Source organism: Dermacentor andersoni, chromosome 7 (assembly GCF_023375885.2).
Source record: "Dermacentor andersoni chromosome 7, qqDerAnde1_hic_scaffold, whole genome shotgun sequence".
Taxonomy (NCBI): Eukaryota; Metazoa; Arthropoda; class Arachnida; order Ixodida; family Ixodidae; genus Dermacentor; species Dermacentor andersoni.
Genome location: NC_092820.1, coordinates 8,311,952 through 8,326,025, shown reverse-complemented (window position 1 = coordinate 8,326,025; position 14,074 = coordinate 8,311,952). Strand labels below are relative to the sequence as shown.

The 14,074-nt window shown below is 48.9% G+C and overlaps 1 protein-coding gene across 2 annotated transcripts in view; it reads right to left on the bottom strand.

The window, feature by feature from the left end:
- Nucleotides 1-14,074, bottom strand: part of Asator (tau-tubulin kinase asator) — a 364,070-nt gene that overhangs the window by 169,326 nt on the left and 180,670 nt on the right. The window lies entirely within an intron of this gene.

The window sequence follows — 14,074 nt, the reverse complement described above, 5'->3', positions numbered from 1 at the left end:
CCCGCATGTTCTCCGGCGCAAGAGGTGTGCCTGGTTTCGGGATGAGCACCACTGAGGCTGTCTTCCATGATACGGGGAGGAGGCCCGTTTCCCAGATTTTATTCACTTCCTCGGTGAGCAGTGCAACTGAGTGTTCGTCCAAGTTGCTGAGGAGCTTATTGGAGATGCCATCCGGGCCCGGTGCAGAGCGACCATTGAGCGTTTGGAGCACCTCCCAGATTTCGGATTCCATGAAGGGGGCATCGAGCTCCTTCACCGCCTCCCCCCCTTTCCGCTAACGACGCTAATCCCCGTCTCCAGAGGGGACCTGCGGGATATACTTTTCGACCAACTCTTGCAGAAGGACGTGTTCAAATACGCCTGTCACCTTTGGATTACGAACCCTGCTATCAATGGCTAGTGTCTGATTGCTTTTGCTTTGCGAATCGCGGAGTAAGTGTTTGAGCAGGTTCCATTTACTCCCCGTTCTCAACTGCCCATCAACCGAGGAACACACTTCGTTCCGTTGTTCTTTGGACAGTTCGATGGAATGAGTTTCTATTGCACGATACGATTGAGCTCCGCAATTTTCTTGCGAAGGCGGCGAAGGAGTCTGTGCGTTCCCCAGCGGGTCAGAATGGAGTTTTTGGCTTCTAGGAGCTGCGCAAGGCGCGCGTCCATTCGATCTACTTTTAGGTCGGTGTTAACTACCTTGGTCGCAACTTGGACGTCCTTCTGTAGTCTTGTGAACAGACTATCGAGATTATCGTGGTCGGTCTGGTCCGCTTTCCGCATTTTCCGGAAGGCATCCCGGTCCGCCACTAAGTTCCCTGGTAGGGGCTGTGCTAATTGCTAGGGCAATCTCCACAATGAAGTGGTCGCTACCTAGGTTCTTTTGGAAATTAATTCGCCATCCTGCTCCGGGGGCGTTCTTGACGAACGCCAGGTCGTCAAGAACGCCCCCGACGTGCCTGTTCACGTCGGGTATTGAGGATCCATAACCAATTCCAGTGAGCAGTCAGAAACTGCCTGGACAAGGAGATTGCCCTTGGTGAATTGGCGGGGGTGTCCCCAGGCGTCGTGGAGTGCGTTGAAGTCACCCGTTATCACTATGGGGGCACCCTTGGTCAGGGCCACCGCCTTTGTCATGATCGTGCCAAATGCCTGCCGTTGATCCGACGGCAAGCTGTATATGTTTAAAAGGAAGGCACTGCTCTTAAGCCAATTGTTAGGGATAACTTCGAGCATAATGATCTCCGCTCTGGTTTTGCCAACTGGTAATTTGCATACTTGAAAGGAACACTTCCGTGGGACCAAGGTAGCTAAGCACCGCTTTGCCTCCTCGCGTATCGATACGACCCGGTATCCCGGGAAGGTGGGCGCGTCATCGAGAGTTTCTTGCAACAGAATTACGGGCGGTTTTACCGCCTGTGCTGAAATGAGTTGCTGCAGCGGAGCTTTGCGCCGTTGGCAACTGGCACAGTTCCACTGCCACACAACCAGCTTATTTGACTTGACCGCCATGGTGATTACCTTGGATTGGCCATTCCGCCGTCTTGTTAACGGGAATGGCACTTGTGGTTAAAGGTGCACGACGGGGCTCTCTCGAAGGTTGTCTAGCCGTAGCTAACGCGGCCATTGCACTTTCCAAGGACGCTATTCTTTTAAGGAGGGAAGTCACGCTTTCAGCGAGCTGCTCGATTGCCTGCTGAATGCTTCTAAGTCTGTTATTAGACTCGGTCTCCACATAGTCAGCGTCCCCCTCTGGGGCGTGGCCCTACGTTTACCCGAGCGCGCCTGTGCCTCCCCTGATGGGGGCACCTGTTGCTTCTCGGCTTGCGAGGGGTAACACTTACGCAGCGACTCAAAGTCGGCCCTCATCTGCTGCATTTCCGCTTTTAATCTAGCGTTCTCTTGCATGAGTTGAACGAGTCTGGGATCAACTTTATGCTCCGGCAATGCTACCGGCGTTACCTTTGGAGCCGGCGTCGTCTGCTTCGACTTGACACGATCGGCCCAGGTTCGCCACCATAACGGAGCGATCCCTCCGGGTGGCCCCCGCCGCGCTGGAGTCACGCGGCCGGTTCTCCTTGGCCAGCTGTTGCTGCTGGTGCTTGTTCTTGGCGTGCTTGCGGCGCCGTCGGCGTCTGCGCACGACGTATGGGACATTAAAGCGCTGCTTACACGTTTTGTCCACCGTAAGATGCGGGCCTCTGCATAGGGCGCAGATCGGCGAACACTGGTGGTCATCGGATGGGGATGTTAGCACACATCCCCGGCAATCCTTATTGCTGGGGATGGGGCAGATGTTCGCACGATGTTCCAGACCGCCACATGTAGCACGCCTCGATTTGGCGTTTGTAGAGCGTGCAGTGCAGAAGGCTGACGCCGCACATGACATAGATAGGCACGTTCATGCCGTCGAAGAGGACAACTGTGGTGGCATTCTTAGATCGTTTGATTTCCAGAGCCTTCGGTTTACGATGGTTGACGATACTGCGCTTGAATTGGGCCTTGCTGATGTCTGCGTCGACGCCTCGTATGATCTCTTTGCAGGTGTTGTCTGGGGCCACGATGTATGCGGCCACCTTCTATAGTCCTTCGCTTATGAGGATTCGTTGGATCCCCGCATAAGCGGAGGCGTTCTTCTTCCCCGTGGTGGAGACGACGAGAACGTTTTCAGTGAAATTAGGGCAGACTATGACGCCCTCGGTTTCTGTGGGGGCTAGTGCAGCCGCCATAGTCAAGACTTGAGCCAGCCTGATCTGACTTATTTTCTTGATGTCCAGACCGCGCCTTGGGCGGAGGATAATTTATATGTGCTCCCTCGGTAGTCTGGGGAGGCTCGATGAGTCTGCGAGACCTTGCAGCACGCCTTGAGGGGCAGCCGTGCGGCAGCCACCCTTCGGGCCCACGTGGGATTTCTTGGTTGTGGAAACTGGTGTTCCTTACCGAGCTTTCTTGTTCATGCCCAACACTGTCGTTCAGCCTGGGCTGCTGGCTTGTTCGGAGGGGATTTCCTCTCCTACCACCATTTCTCCTTCGGGCATAATGCCCTTCTTCGTCGGCTTAGGTTTAAGGCTACCCGCGCCTAGCGTCGCCGCGGCGTGGCCGATAGAAAAGTTCCACAATTTCCGCACAAGGACCACTCACCATAGGAAGTCTTCAAAAGAAACCGTGTCGAATGGCGTGCATTTCAGCGACAGGTGACACAAAAAGCAGACCGAAAACATTTACGAAAGCGGGAGCCGATCTTTCCACATCCGCACTAGTCGGCGCCTTGTTCTTCTTCCAGAGAGAGAGAGAGAGAGAGAGAAATTGGTGAAATATTCGAAGTCGCAATCTTAGAATTGACCGGGAGTTGTACCATGCACAAGCAGTTTCGTGTCGCGAAAGTAAAAAAAAATGCCGGACGCAGAACGTACGGCTCCATGTTCCGTGTTTTATATGTCACGAATAACGTAAAACCACTGTCTCACGTATTATTGCAAGCCATTCAAAGCACTTGGACGCAACATGGCCTCGTACACGCACGCCCATGGAGTTCGTTCCTGTTCGGTCGTTTCGCCTACGCTCGCACGTAAGAGCTACCCCCGCTCTCTCTTCCCCGTCGAGAACATTCGGCCGGAAAAGCACAGTTGAATTTTCACTTCGCTGGCGGCGATCGCTGCAGACCACCCGGCATGGCCTCGTCGAGAAAAGGCCGCCCGTAAAAGCCCGCCGCGCCTCTCGCGTCTCGCGCCCTCCCTCGTTGCACGCCTCGTATTCCCGCATGTGCCCGGCCGGGAGCCGCGGCCCCTCATTTGCTGGGCGAAAGCTAACAAAAAAAAAAAGGTAGGCAGTCCCAGCTCCAGATGAGCGCTACGTAATGCTAAACGTTGTTGTTTGTTAGGAGAAGGGCACTCGCTAATGGTGATAATTTTCTGAAAGTAAGCGTACACCGCAGGTTCTGAAAGATGAAAGCATGAAACTACATGGTTAGACATGATGATTATGTACAACTTTGCAATTTGACAATTGCTACAGCACGCACAATTATATATGTGTACATCACTTAACATAATTAGTCAACGTCCACCAATTCACTCATATTGGTTTTGACAGTGCCTTCACTGGTGACACCACTGTTCTTTTCAATGGTAGGTTCACCGTATAGGGCTCATCGATTCCAACGTGGCGTCATCGCTGACTTCAAGAGTAGTACGTTAGCGCGATAAAAGAGGGGACAAAAGAAGACGCATAGAGACACACACAGTGTGTGCACTGTGTGTGTCCCTATGCGTCTTATACAAAACTTATGCAAAACTTAAACAAAAGAAGACGGATAGGGACAAACACAGTGTATGCACTGTGTGTGTCCCTATGCGTCTTCTTTTGTCCCGTCTTTTAATCGCGCTACTGTACTCCCCTTGAAGATGCATTACCAACAAGCCCACATTGCAACCCTCGTGAATCATCGCTGACGCGTGCAAGAATACAGCTGCTCTATGGCTAGAATCCTAGCACGGATTTGTCAAGCGATAAGGGATTGCACATTATTTTATCGGCGCTCTACCCAGTCTTAAGGTCCAATTGAGTGCTATCTGGGCGTTTCATAATAGTTATGCGCCCCAAATGCAGGGGCGTTATAACGTAAAACTATTCCAATCCAGAATAATATGAGGATAATGAATACCTTCTTCCGCAAGCGGAATAACCGAAAGTAGACATGGAGGAGCCCGAACGGCGAGACTAGAAATGAAATAGATTTCATACTCTGCGCTAACCCTGGCATCATACAAGATGTGGACGTGCTCGGTAAGGTGCGCTGCAGTGACCACAGGATGGTAAGAACTCGAATTAGCCTAGACCTGAGGAGGGAACGGAGGAAACTGGTACATAAGAAGCCGATCAATGAGTTAGCGCTAAGAGGGAAAATAGAGGAATTCCAGATCAAGCTACAGAACAGGTATTCGGCTTTAAGCCACGAAGAGGATCTTAGTGTTGAAGCAATGAACGACAATCTTGTGGGCATCATTAAGGAGTGTGCAATAGAAGTCGGTGGTAACTCCGTTAGACAGGATACCAGTAAGCTATCGCAGGAGACGAAAGATCTGATCAAGAAACGCCAATGTATGAAAGCCTCTAACCCTACAGCTAGAATAGAACTGGCAGAACTTTCGAAGTTAATCAACAAGCGTAGGACAGCTGACATAAGGAAGCATAACATGGATAGAATTGAACAAGCTCTCAGGAACGGAGGAAGCCTAAAAGCAGTGAAGAAGAAACTAGGAATTGGCAAGAATCAGATGTATGCGCTAAGAGACAAAGCCGGCAATATCATTACTAATATGGATGAGATAGTTCAAGTGGCTGAGGAGTTCTATAGAGATTTATACAGTACGAGTGGCACCCACGATGATAATGGAAGAGAGAATAATCTAGAGGAATTCGACATCCCAGAAGTAACGCCGGAAGAAGTAAAGAAAGCCTTGGGAGCTATGCAAAGGGGGAAGGCAGCTGGGGAGGATCAGGTAACAGCAGATTTGCTGAAGGATGGTGGGCAGATTGTTCTAGAAAAACTGGCCAGCCTCTATACGCAATGCCTCAAGACCTCGAGCGTACCGGAATCTTGGAAGAACGCTAACATAATCCTAATCCATAAGAAAGGCGACGCCAAAGACTTGAAAAATTATAGACCGATCAGCTTACTGTCCGTTGCCTACAAAGTATTTACTAAGGTAATTGCAAATAGAATCCGGAACACCTTAGACTTCCGTCAACCAAAGGACCAGGCAGGATTCCGTAAAGGCTACTCAACAATAGATCATATTCACACTATCAATCAGGTGATAGAGAAATGTGCGGAATATAACCAACCATTATATATAGCTTCCATTGATTACGAGAAAGCGTTTGATTCAGTCGAAACCTCAGCAGTCATGGAGGCATTGCGGAATCAGGGTGTAGACGAGCCGTATGTAAAAATACTGAAAGATATCTATAGCGGCTCCACAGCCACTGTACTCCTCCATAAAGAAAGCAACAAAATCCCAATAAAGAAAGGCGTCAGGCAGGGAGATACGATCTCTCCAATGCTATTCACAGCGTGTGTACAGGAGGTATTCAGAGACCTGGATTGGGAAGAATTGGGGATAAGAGTAAATGGAGAATACCTTAGTAACTTGCGCTTCGCTGATGATATTGCCTTGCTTAGTAACTCAGGCGACCAACTGCAATGCATGCTCACTGATCTGGAGAGGCAGAGCAGAAGGGTGGGACTAAAAATGAATCTGCAGAAAACTAAAGTAATGTTTAACAGTCTCGGAAGGGAACAGCAGTTTACGATAGGTAGCGAGGCACTGGAAGTGGTAAGAGAATACATCTACTTAGGACAGGTAGTGACTGCTGATCCAGATCATGAGAGTGAAATAATCAGAAGAATAAGAATGGGCTGGGGTGCGTTTGGCAGGCATTCGCAGATCATGAACAGCAGGTTGCCATTATCCCTCAAGAGAAAAGTGTATAACAGCTGTGTCTTACCAGTACTCACGTACGGGGCAGAAACCTGGAGGCTTACGAAAAGGGTTCTACTTAAATTGAGGACGACGCAACGAGCTATGGAAAGAAAAATGATAGGTGTAACGTTAAGGGATAAGAAAAGAGCAGATTGGGTGAGGGAACAAACGCGCGTTAATGACATCTTAGTTGAAATCAAGAAAAAGAAATGGGCATGGGCAGGACATGTAATGAGGAGGGAAGATAACCGATGGTCATTAAGGGTTACGGACTGGATTCCGAGGGAAGGGAAGCGTAGCAGGGGGCGACAGAAAGTTAGGTGGGCAGATGAGATTAGGAAGTTTGGAGGGTCAACATGGCCACAATTAGTACATGACCGGGGTAGTTGGAGAAGTATGGGAGAGGCCTTTGCCCTGCAGTGGGCGTAATCAGGCTGATGATGATGATGATGATGATGATGATTCCAATCCGTTCTCATTTCAATCTCCTGACGTGAAATTTCCGTACCCACCGAGCAGCAGCGTTGTTCCAAAAGCACAATCAAATGCCCTTTTGTACGATGTCACATTCTTTTGCTTTCAAAGCGAATACCACTGCCTACGTTGAGCAGTTTTTCTTATCTAACTGGCTGAGAACAGGCGAGCAGTACGCTGCAGTGGAGAGAGTTTCGATGGGGTTAAGCCAGCACGATGAAAGTAGGTAACCGGATGATGAGGGTGGTACCGGCGTCTGCGATTCTTCCGCCTTGCCTTACTCAGCTTGCGGTGGCTGGTCGAAAATCACGGCGGCGTGCAGCGGAGGGGCAAAAATGCCGCTTATGCTTACTTATACTCAAGCTAGAGTTGACATAGGAATGTCGTATATATGCTGAAAGGTCTCGGTAACGTGATACGGCCACGTAAAATCTTTTATTCAGCATCATCATCACCATCATCATCATCAGCCTACTTTATGTCCACTGCAGGACGAAGGCCTGTCCCTGCGATCTCCAATTACCCCTGTCCTACGCAAACCGATTCCAACTAGCGCTCGCGAATTTCCTAATTTCATCGCCCCACCTGGTCCTCTGCTGCCCTCGACTGCGCTTCCCTTTACCTGGCACCCATTCGGTAACCCTAACCGTACACCGGTTTTCTAACCTCCACATTAGATAACCTGCCCAGCTCCATTTTTTTCTCCTAATGTCACTTAGAATATCGGCTATACCCGTTTGCTCTCTTATCCCAACCGCTCTCTTTCTGCCTAGCATTCTTCGTTTCACCTCTGGTTGCGCTGTCCTTGTTCTCAAGCGTCTTCGTCAGACTCCAAGTCTCTGCCCCATATGTCAGCACTGGTAAAACGCACTGATTGTACACCTTCTTTTTAACGATAATGGCAATATTCCAGGCAGGAGCTTACAATGCCTACCGTATGCCGCTCTAACCCATGTTCATTCGTCTGTAAATTTTCTTCTCATAGTCAGGGTTCCCTGCGATTAATTGACGTAGGTAAATTTACACCTTCACAGACTCTAGGGGCTGACTGGCGATCCTGAATCGATCCCTTGCCCAGCTATTCATCATTATCTTTGTCTCCTGCATAATAATCTTGAACCCTACTCTTACACTCTCTCTGTTAACGTCCTCAATCACTGGTTGTAACTCGTCGCCAGTGTTGATGAAGAGAACAATGTCATCTGCAAACCCAAGGTTGCTGAGATATTCGCCGTCGATAATTACTCCTAATCCTCCCCAGTTTGAAAGCTTGAATACTTCTTCCAAGCACACAGTGAATAGCACTGGAGAGATTGTGTCTCCTTGTCTGACCCCTTTATTTATGGCTATCTTCCTACTTTTCTTGTATAGGAATCTCTGTAGATATTTTCCAAGATATTTACCTAAGCGGCCTCTACGCCTTGATTGCGTAATGCCTCTACGACTGCAAGTATCTGTATTGAATCAAATGAATGTTCGTAATCTATGGAAGCGATATAGAGAGGCTGATTGTACTCTGCGGATTGTTCAATTATCTGATTAATGACATGGATGTGATCCATTGTAGAGTATCCCTTCCTGAAACCTGCCTGTTCCCTTGGTTGACTAATGTCTGTTGTTGCCCTTACATTATTGGGGATTATCTTGCTAAATATTTCATATAATAGTGGAAGTAAGCTAATGGGCCTTTACTGTTTCAATTCTTTATCGTCTCCCTTTTTGTGGATTAGTACGATGTTTGGACTTCCAGTTTCCTGGGACCTTTGAAGTCGATAGACACTTCGTTAGAGAGCCACCAGTTTTTCAATCATTACGTCTCCTCCATCTTTGATAAAATCGACCCTTACTCCATCTTCTCCTGTCGTTCTTCCCCGTTTCACGTCTTGCAAGGCTCTTCTGACCTCATCTCTAGTTATAGGAGGAGTTTCTGTATTCTGTTCATTATTGTTTCGAATAGAGTACTCCTGAGTCCTCTGGGTACTGTACAGGTCCGTAGAATTATTCCGCTGATTTTGCTATACCTTCCAGATTACTGATAATATTACCCTGCTTATGTATCAGCGCATACATCTTGACATGTCCTATGCCAAGTTCACTTCTCACTGGTTTCAGGCTGCGTTAATTTTTTACGGCTTCCTCAGTCTTTCTCACGTTATAATTTAGGATATCCTTTATTTTCGCCTCCCACTTAAGTTGCTGTCTCTGAAGGTAGCCTAGTTACGGTTTCATTCATTACCTCTATGGCATCTTCGTCTCTTTGTTTTAAGGCTGCGCATTTGTTAGAAAGTACCAGCCTGATTTTCTCTGCTTGTACCCTTACTGCGTCTAGGCTGGCCTGTTTCTTCTCCACCAATTTTACTCTTTCTTTCTTAAATGCAAATAAATCAGTGCTCCTTATTCCTCTCGCGACGAGGCAGTGCCCGGCTATTCAGAAAAACGTTTAATTTTGTTCGGCACATTAATGCGTTTTTAACGCGTACACGTCACCTTGACGCGGTGAGTTCTCGCGGTTTTGTGACGTGGCGTGACAGACGCGCAAAGTGGGTGCAGCCCGGAAAAGTTGGACCAATAGCAATTGGTCAAACAACGCATTTTTTCGCTAATGACGAGAAAGGCGTAGAGTCAGAAATTATTATTCGTCTTCCGCTCAGTGTAATTATGCATAATCAGCGTGCGCATATCAGATTAGATGGAGCGCTTTCGTGTTTTCGTGACGTCGTGCTTTCACACGACGTCACGAAATATTTTTTGAGCAATTGTGGACGGCTAATTGCAGAATTGGAATAGGTGGGTGGTGGTAACAACTTTATTGAGACTCTGCTCAGTTATGACCTGGCAGGCCCGAGTCCTAGAATGGCCCCTCACGAGGAGCGACCCTTTCGGCCCCGGCGACGAGGGCTTTTTGTACTTTTTCATCCGGCGTTCTGAGCAGCTCTTCCCACGTCTGTTGTGAGGGAGCTGGCATGAGCGACCTGGGAGGGGGTAAGCCCTCGCACCCCCAAGGGATGTGATTTTGGGTAGCCAATGGAATAGGAAAGTTTGGAGTAGCTTTACGTTACAGCGCCCCACTACTCGGTGATTGTTTCAGACGGCTGCGTTAGATTGCCTTCGGGATTAGAACACCTAAACGCTCAGAAAACCGACCGGGAAGACCAGTCTATATTCGGCAAGAATGCTGCAAATTACACGTAAATGAATAAATAATAAAGTGGCAAGCAAACAATTTGACGTACACGGCACCAGGATCTGGGCAAGTGGCGTAGCCGACGATAGCTGGTTTCTAGCGCGCGGCACAGTGTTGTGCGCTTCCCTCTTACCTTCTTCCCTTCTTTTAGTCTTTGTGTGGGTAACTTTCGTGACGGCTTAGCACATTACCCGTAATATCTTGCACGGTTATGGGCATTACTAATTCATGGCTGGCACTGAGCAGGACTTTGAAGGTAGAGCCACGTCCTCAAGCAGCGACCACAGCTGTGCGGACGAAGGTCGCGAAAGGTTCGCACGGTGGGATGAACCACGTCACGTTCGACCACTGAACAAACAAAGCGTTGACCTCGTCATGTAAATTCTTGTCAATAAGCTCAACCCGAGACAGACGCCTGCCGTTGTAATGGCAGAAGTTCCGTTTTTAAAACTTATTTTCTGTCTGTGAATTAAAATTGAATTTCAAATGGCCTACCCGTGGTATGGACATCACCCTGTCATCTATACGTTTGTAATTTCCTGTATTTATTCGTAGAACAAACACCCCTTATGTAATACGCAGTAGAGGGGTCATAAAGTGAAGGGAAATCACGAAAAACAAGAGTACGGCTCATACACGAGCATATGCGGTATTTTTCTATCGTGTCCCCAAGCGGCACAGTCGCTGGCCCCTCCGGAGTGTCCGCAATCGATCCACGCCCGGCGGGTCGTCGCGATACGCCGCTGGCAGTTCAAGGTCGCGCTGCCGCACCGCCAATACCTGGAGCCGGCCGGGCCTGTTTACACGGCACCAGGCGCTGGCGCAGCGTCGCGATCACTGCACGCGGAAGTTGGAGAGCCTCGAGGACAACAGCGCAGACGATAAGCGAGAAAAGACGAGGAAGAAGCTGACTGCATTTATTTATTTATTTAAAGTAATTTCAAGGCCCGAATGAATTACCGAAAGGAGTGGGTGAACATAACAAAAAAAAAAAAAAAACATTGTGCAAGATACAAGACAAGATACAAGCTGCAAGACATATTCAACGTTGCGTTTCATGAATGGTGGTTTTCAATGTATCGGTATCCAGGATAGCTGCAACAGTGGCGGGAAGGTGGTTGCAATCTTTGCTTGTGCTAGGTATGAATGCATTACTGCAAAGTTTAGTACGTGAAGACGGCCCGCCAGCTTTGAAACTGTGGTCAGAGCGAGATGATATGTATGACGGCTGGATGACAAGCTGTTCTTTCAATTAAAATTTGTGGTGGTAGATTTTATGGAAGAGCGAAAGGCGGAAGGCATCTACGACGGAAAGAAAGTTCTGGCAAGTTGTGTGCTGTTCTCATTGAGGTAACGCTAGCATATCGGGAGTAGTTTGATGAGATGAAACGCGCTGCACGGTTTCGAATGACTTCTATGCTGTTTATGAGTGTAATGTTAGCCGGGTCCCAATTGGCGCATGCCTATTCTAGTTTGGAGCGAACTAATGTTTTGTAGAGAGTTAGTTTCAGTGACGATGGTGTAGATGAGAAGTTTCGGTGCAAGTAGCCCAACATGCGATCGGCGTCGCTACATACAATGTCGACATGCCAAGAAAGGTTGCTGGTGACGTTTAGTCCAAGGTATGTGTACGATGAGACAACTGAGAGAGGGGATCTGCTGTCACCTCAGCTCTGTAATTTTTGCATAGCTTTTGCTATTCATTAAGTGAGTTATTTATATCCTTGGAAGACGGCCGCATCTTTAAGGCGGTACTGTCCCTATGGGAAGGGTACGGCTGCTCCGGCGCCGGCATCTTTAAAGGGACAGCGCCATCCGAAGGAAGCCAGCGTGCCGGAGGCGGCCATGGCCTCGCAAGGTGTGGAGCTGCCAGACATCAGCGACGATAAGCAGTCCAGTGCGTCATCATCGCTCAGTGGGGACGACACAACTATCGTCGACCCTGATGACGAAGTGGCAGATATGGCGGTAGTGCACAGCGACGGCTTCAAGGTGGTGAGTCATGGGAAGCAAAGAACGGTCGGAGTCCCAGTGGTAGTTTTGCCAATAGAGAAAGGTGTTGATTTGAGAGAGCGGAATCCTATCAGGCTCTTCGAAGCCATTAAAGTACTGCTGGGATCTGCCCCGATTCGCAGCCGCTTCACAACGCAAGGTGCTCTTTATTTAGATATCGCAACGGAAGAGCAAGTTGACATTGTTCTCCGGTGCTCTCAGATTGGTGACATAAGAGTTAAAGCCCGGCTGCCCCACTCCTACATGACTAACACATGTGTTATTAGGGGAGTACCAGTGTGGTATTCGGAAAGCGACCTTCTTGACTACTTGAAATCGCAAGGTGTTCTGCACGTGAAACGTCTGGTGCGCCGGGTGGAGACTCAAGAAAAAGAATGGGCAGCGAAACCTACTAACTCTGTTGTGATAACGTTTGCTCCCAACACGGAGCGCCCCGAAAAAATTGACCTCGGTTTTACCAAGCATGCAGTCAAAGAGTTCGTTGAACCTCCTCCCCGATGCTTTAGGTGCCAACGCTTTGGGCATGTGGCAAAAGTATGCATCAAAGATGAACGTTGCAAACGATGCGGTGGCGCCCACGATTACAAAGCCTGCAAAGCAGATATTGCCTGCGCTAATTGTGGTGGTGACCATCCAGCGAGTTTCAGCGGCTCTCCCTTCCGTGTAAGCGCCTTACACCGCCGATTGTCCTTAATTAGTGGTCCCAAACCACAAGCTACTGAGAAGCGGATACCTGGAAGTGACGAGTTCCCGGCGTTAGATTCGGAAGTTGAGTTCCCTGCGTTAGAGTCGGAAGTTCCTAGCGTGGTAATAAGCAACGTCAGTGAGAGACCTGAGTCTAGCAAGACGGCAAAGTCCTCTGTGGGTGAGTCGGTTGTTCGATCTGCTGCAGCAAAAAGTGTCCAAGATTCTCAGCAACCAGATCACAGCCAGGCTCGACAACAAGGAGGGCATTCCCTCGCCTCAAAAGAGATGAAGAAACCAGCTGCAGTGGCCAAGAGTGAGTCCCAGTCCGCAACTTTTGTTGAAGTTGTGAGGAAGTGCGTACAGCAAAATAAGGAGCTGAAAAATCAGGACCTGTCCGACCTTCTGCGAGTTTTGTTTGAAGTCCTGGGTTCATATGTTCAAGCGATACAGACTGGCACCCTGAAGAGCTTTCTACAGCTCGTTCTTTCCTTTGAGTCCATGATTACCACCTTCGCAGCGACCTTTACCTTATAATATGGCTAGTCTTCTTCAACCACGTGCAACTAAATATCACCGAAAAGTGGCGTTTATTATGCAATGGAACTGCGCTGGGATTATAAGTCGATTAGCAGAACTTAAATTATTTCTGCAAAATACGTGTGTTACAGTATTGGCCCTCTCGGAGGCTGGCCTACCAAGCGGGAGATCTTTGACTGGATATGTCGCCCATAAGAATTGCAGCATAAAGTCATTTCCCGCGGGAAGTGCCGCCCTTTACATACGAAGCGAGATTCCTCATGTGGCTTTGAACGTCCCCGATCTTTGCACCGAGAGCATTGAGGTAGCGGCTGTCAGCATACGGCTTGGATTCCGAACTCTTTCTGTTGCATCCGTATACGTGTCTCCGCGGAAGAAGGTAGCAGTGGACTTGTTTCTCCAGCAGCTTTGTGACCGTTGCCCAGCGCCCCGAATTATCTGCGGGGACTTCAACGCCCATCACTCTCTCTGGGGTGACAGGAACACAGATTCCCGCGGACGCAAACTTGTAGAAGTTATCGACAGTTTGGACCTGTGCGTGGCCAATGACGGAAGTCCCACTTCCTTCCGGCTTCCAGCCTCAGCCACATCTATAGACCTAACCTTGCATTTAACTGACGTCCGCGTGAAGTGGTCAACTGCACCTGACCGCATGGGAAGTGATCACTATACAATTTTAGTGTTTACTGCGGACTTCCATATG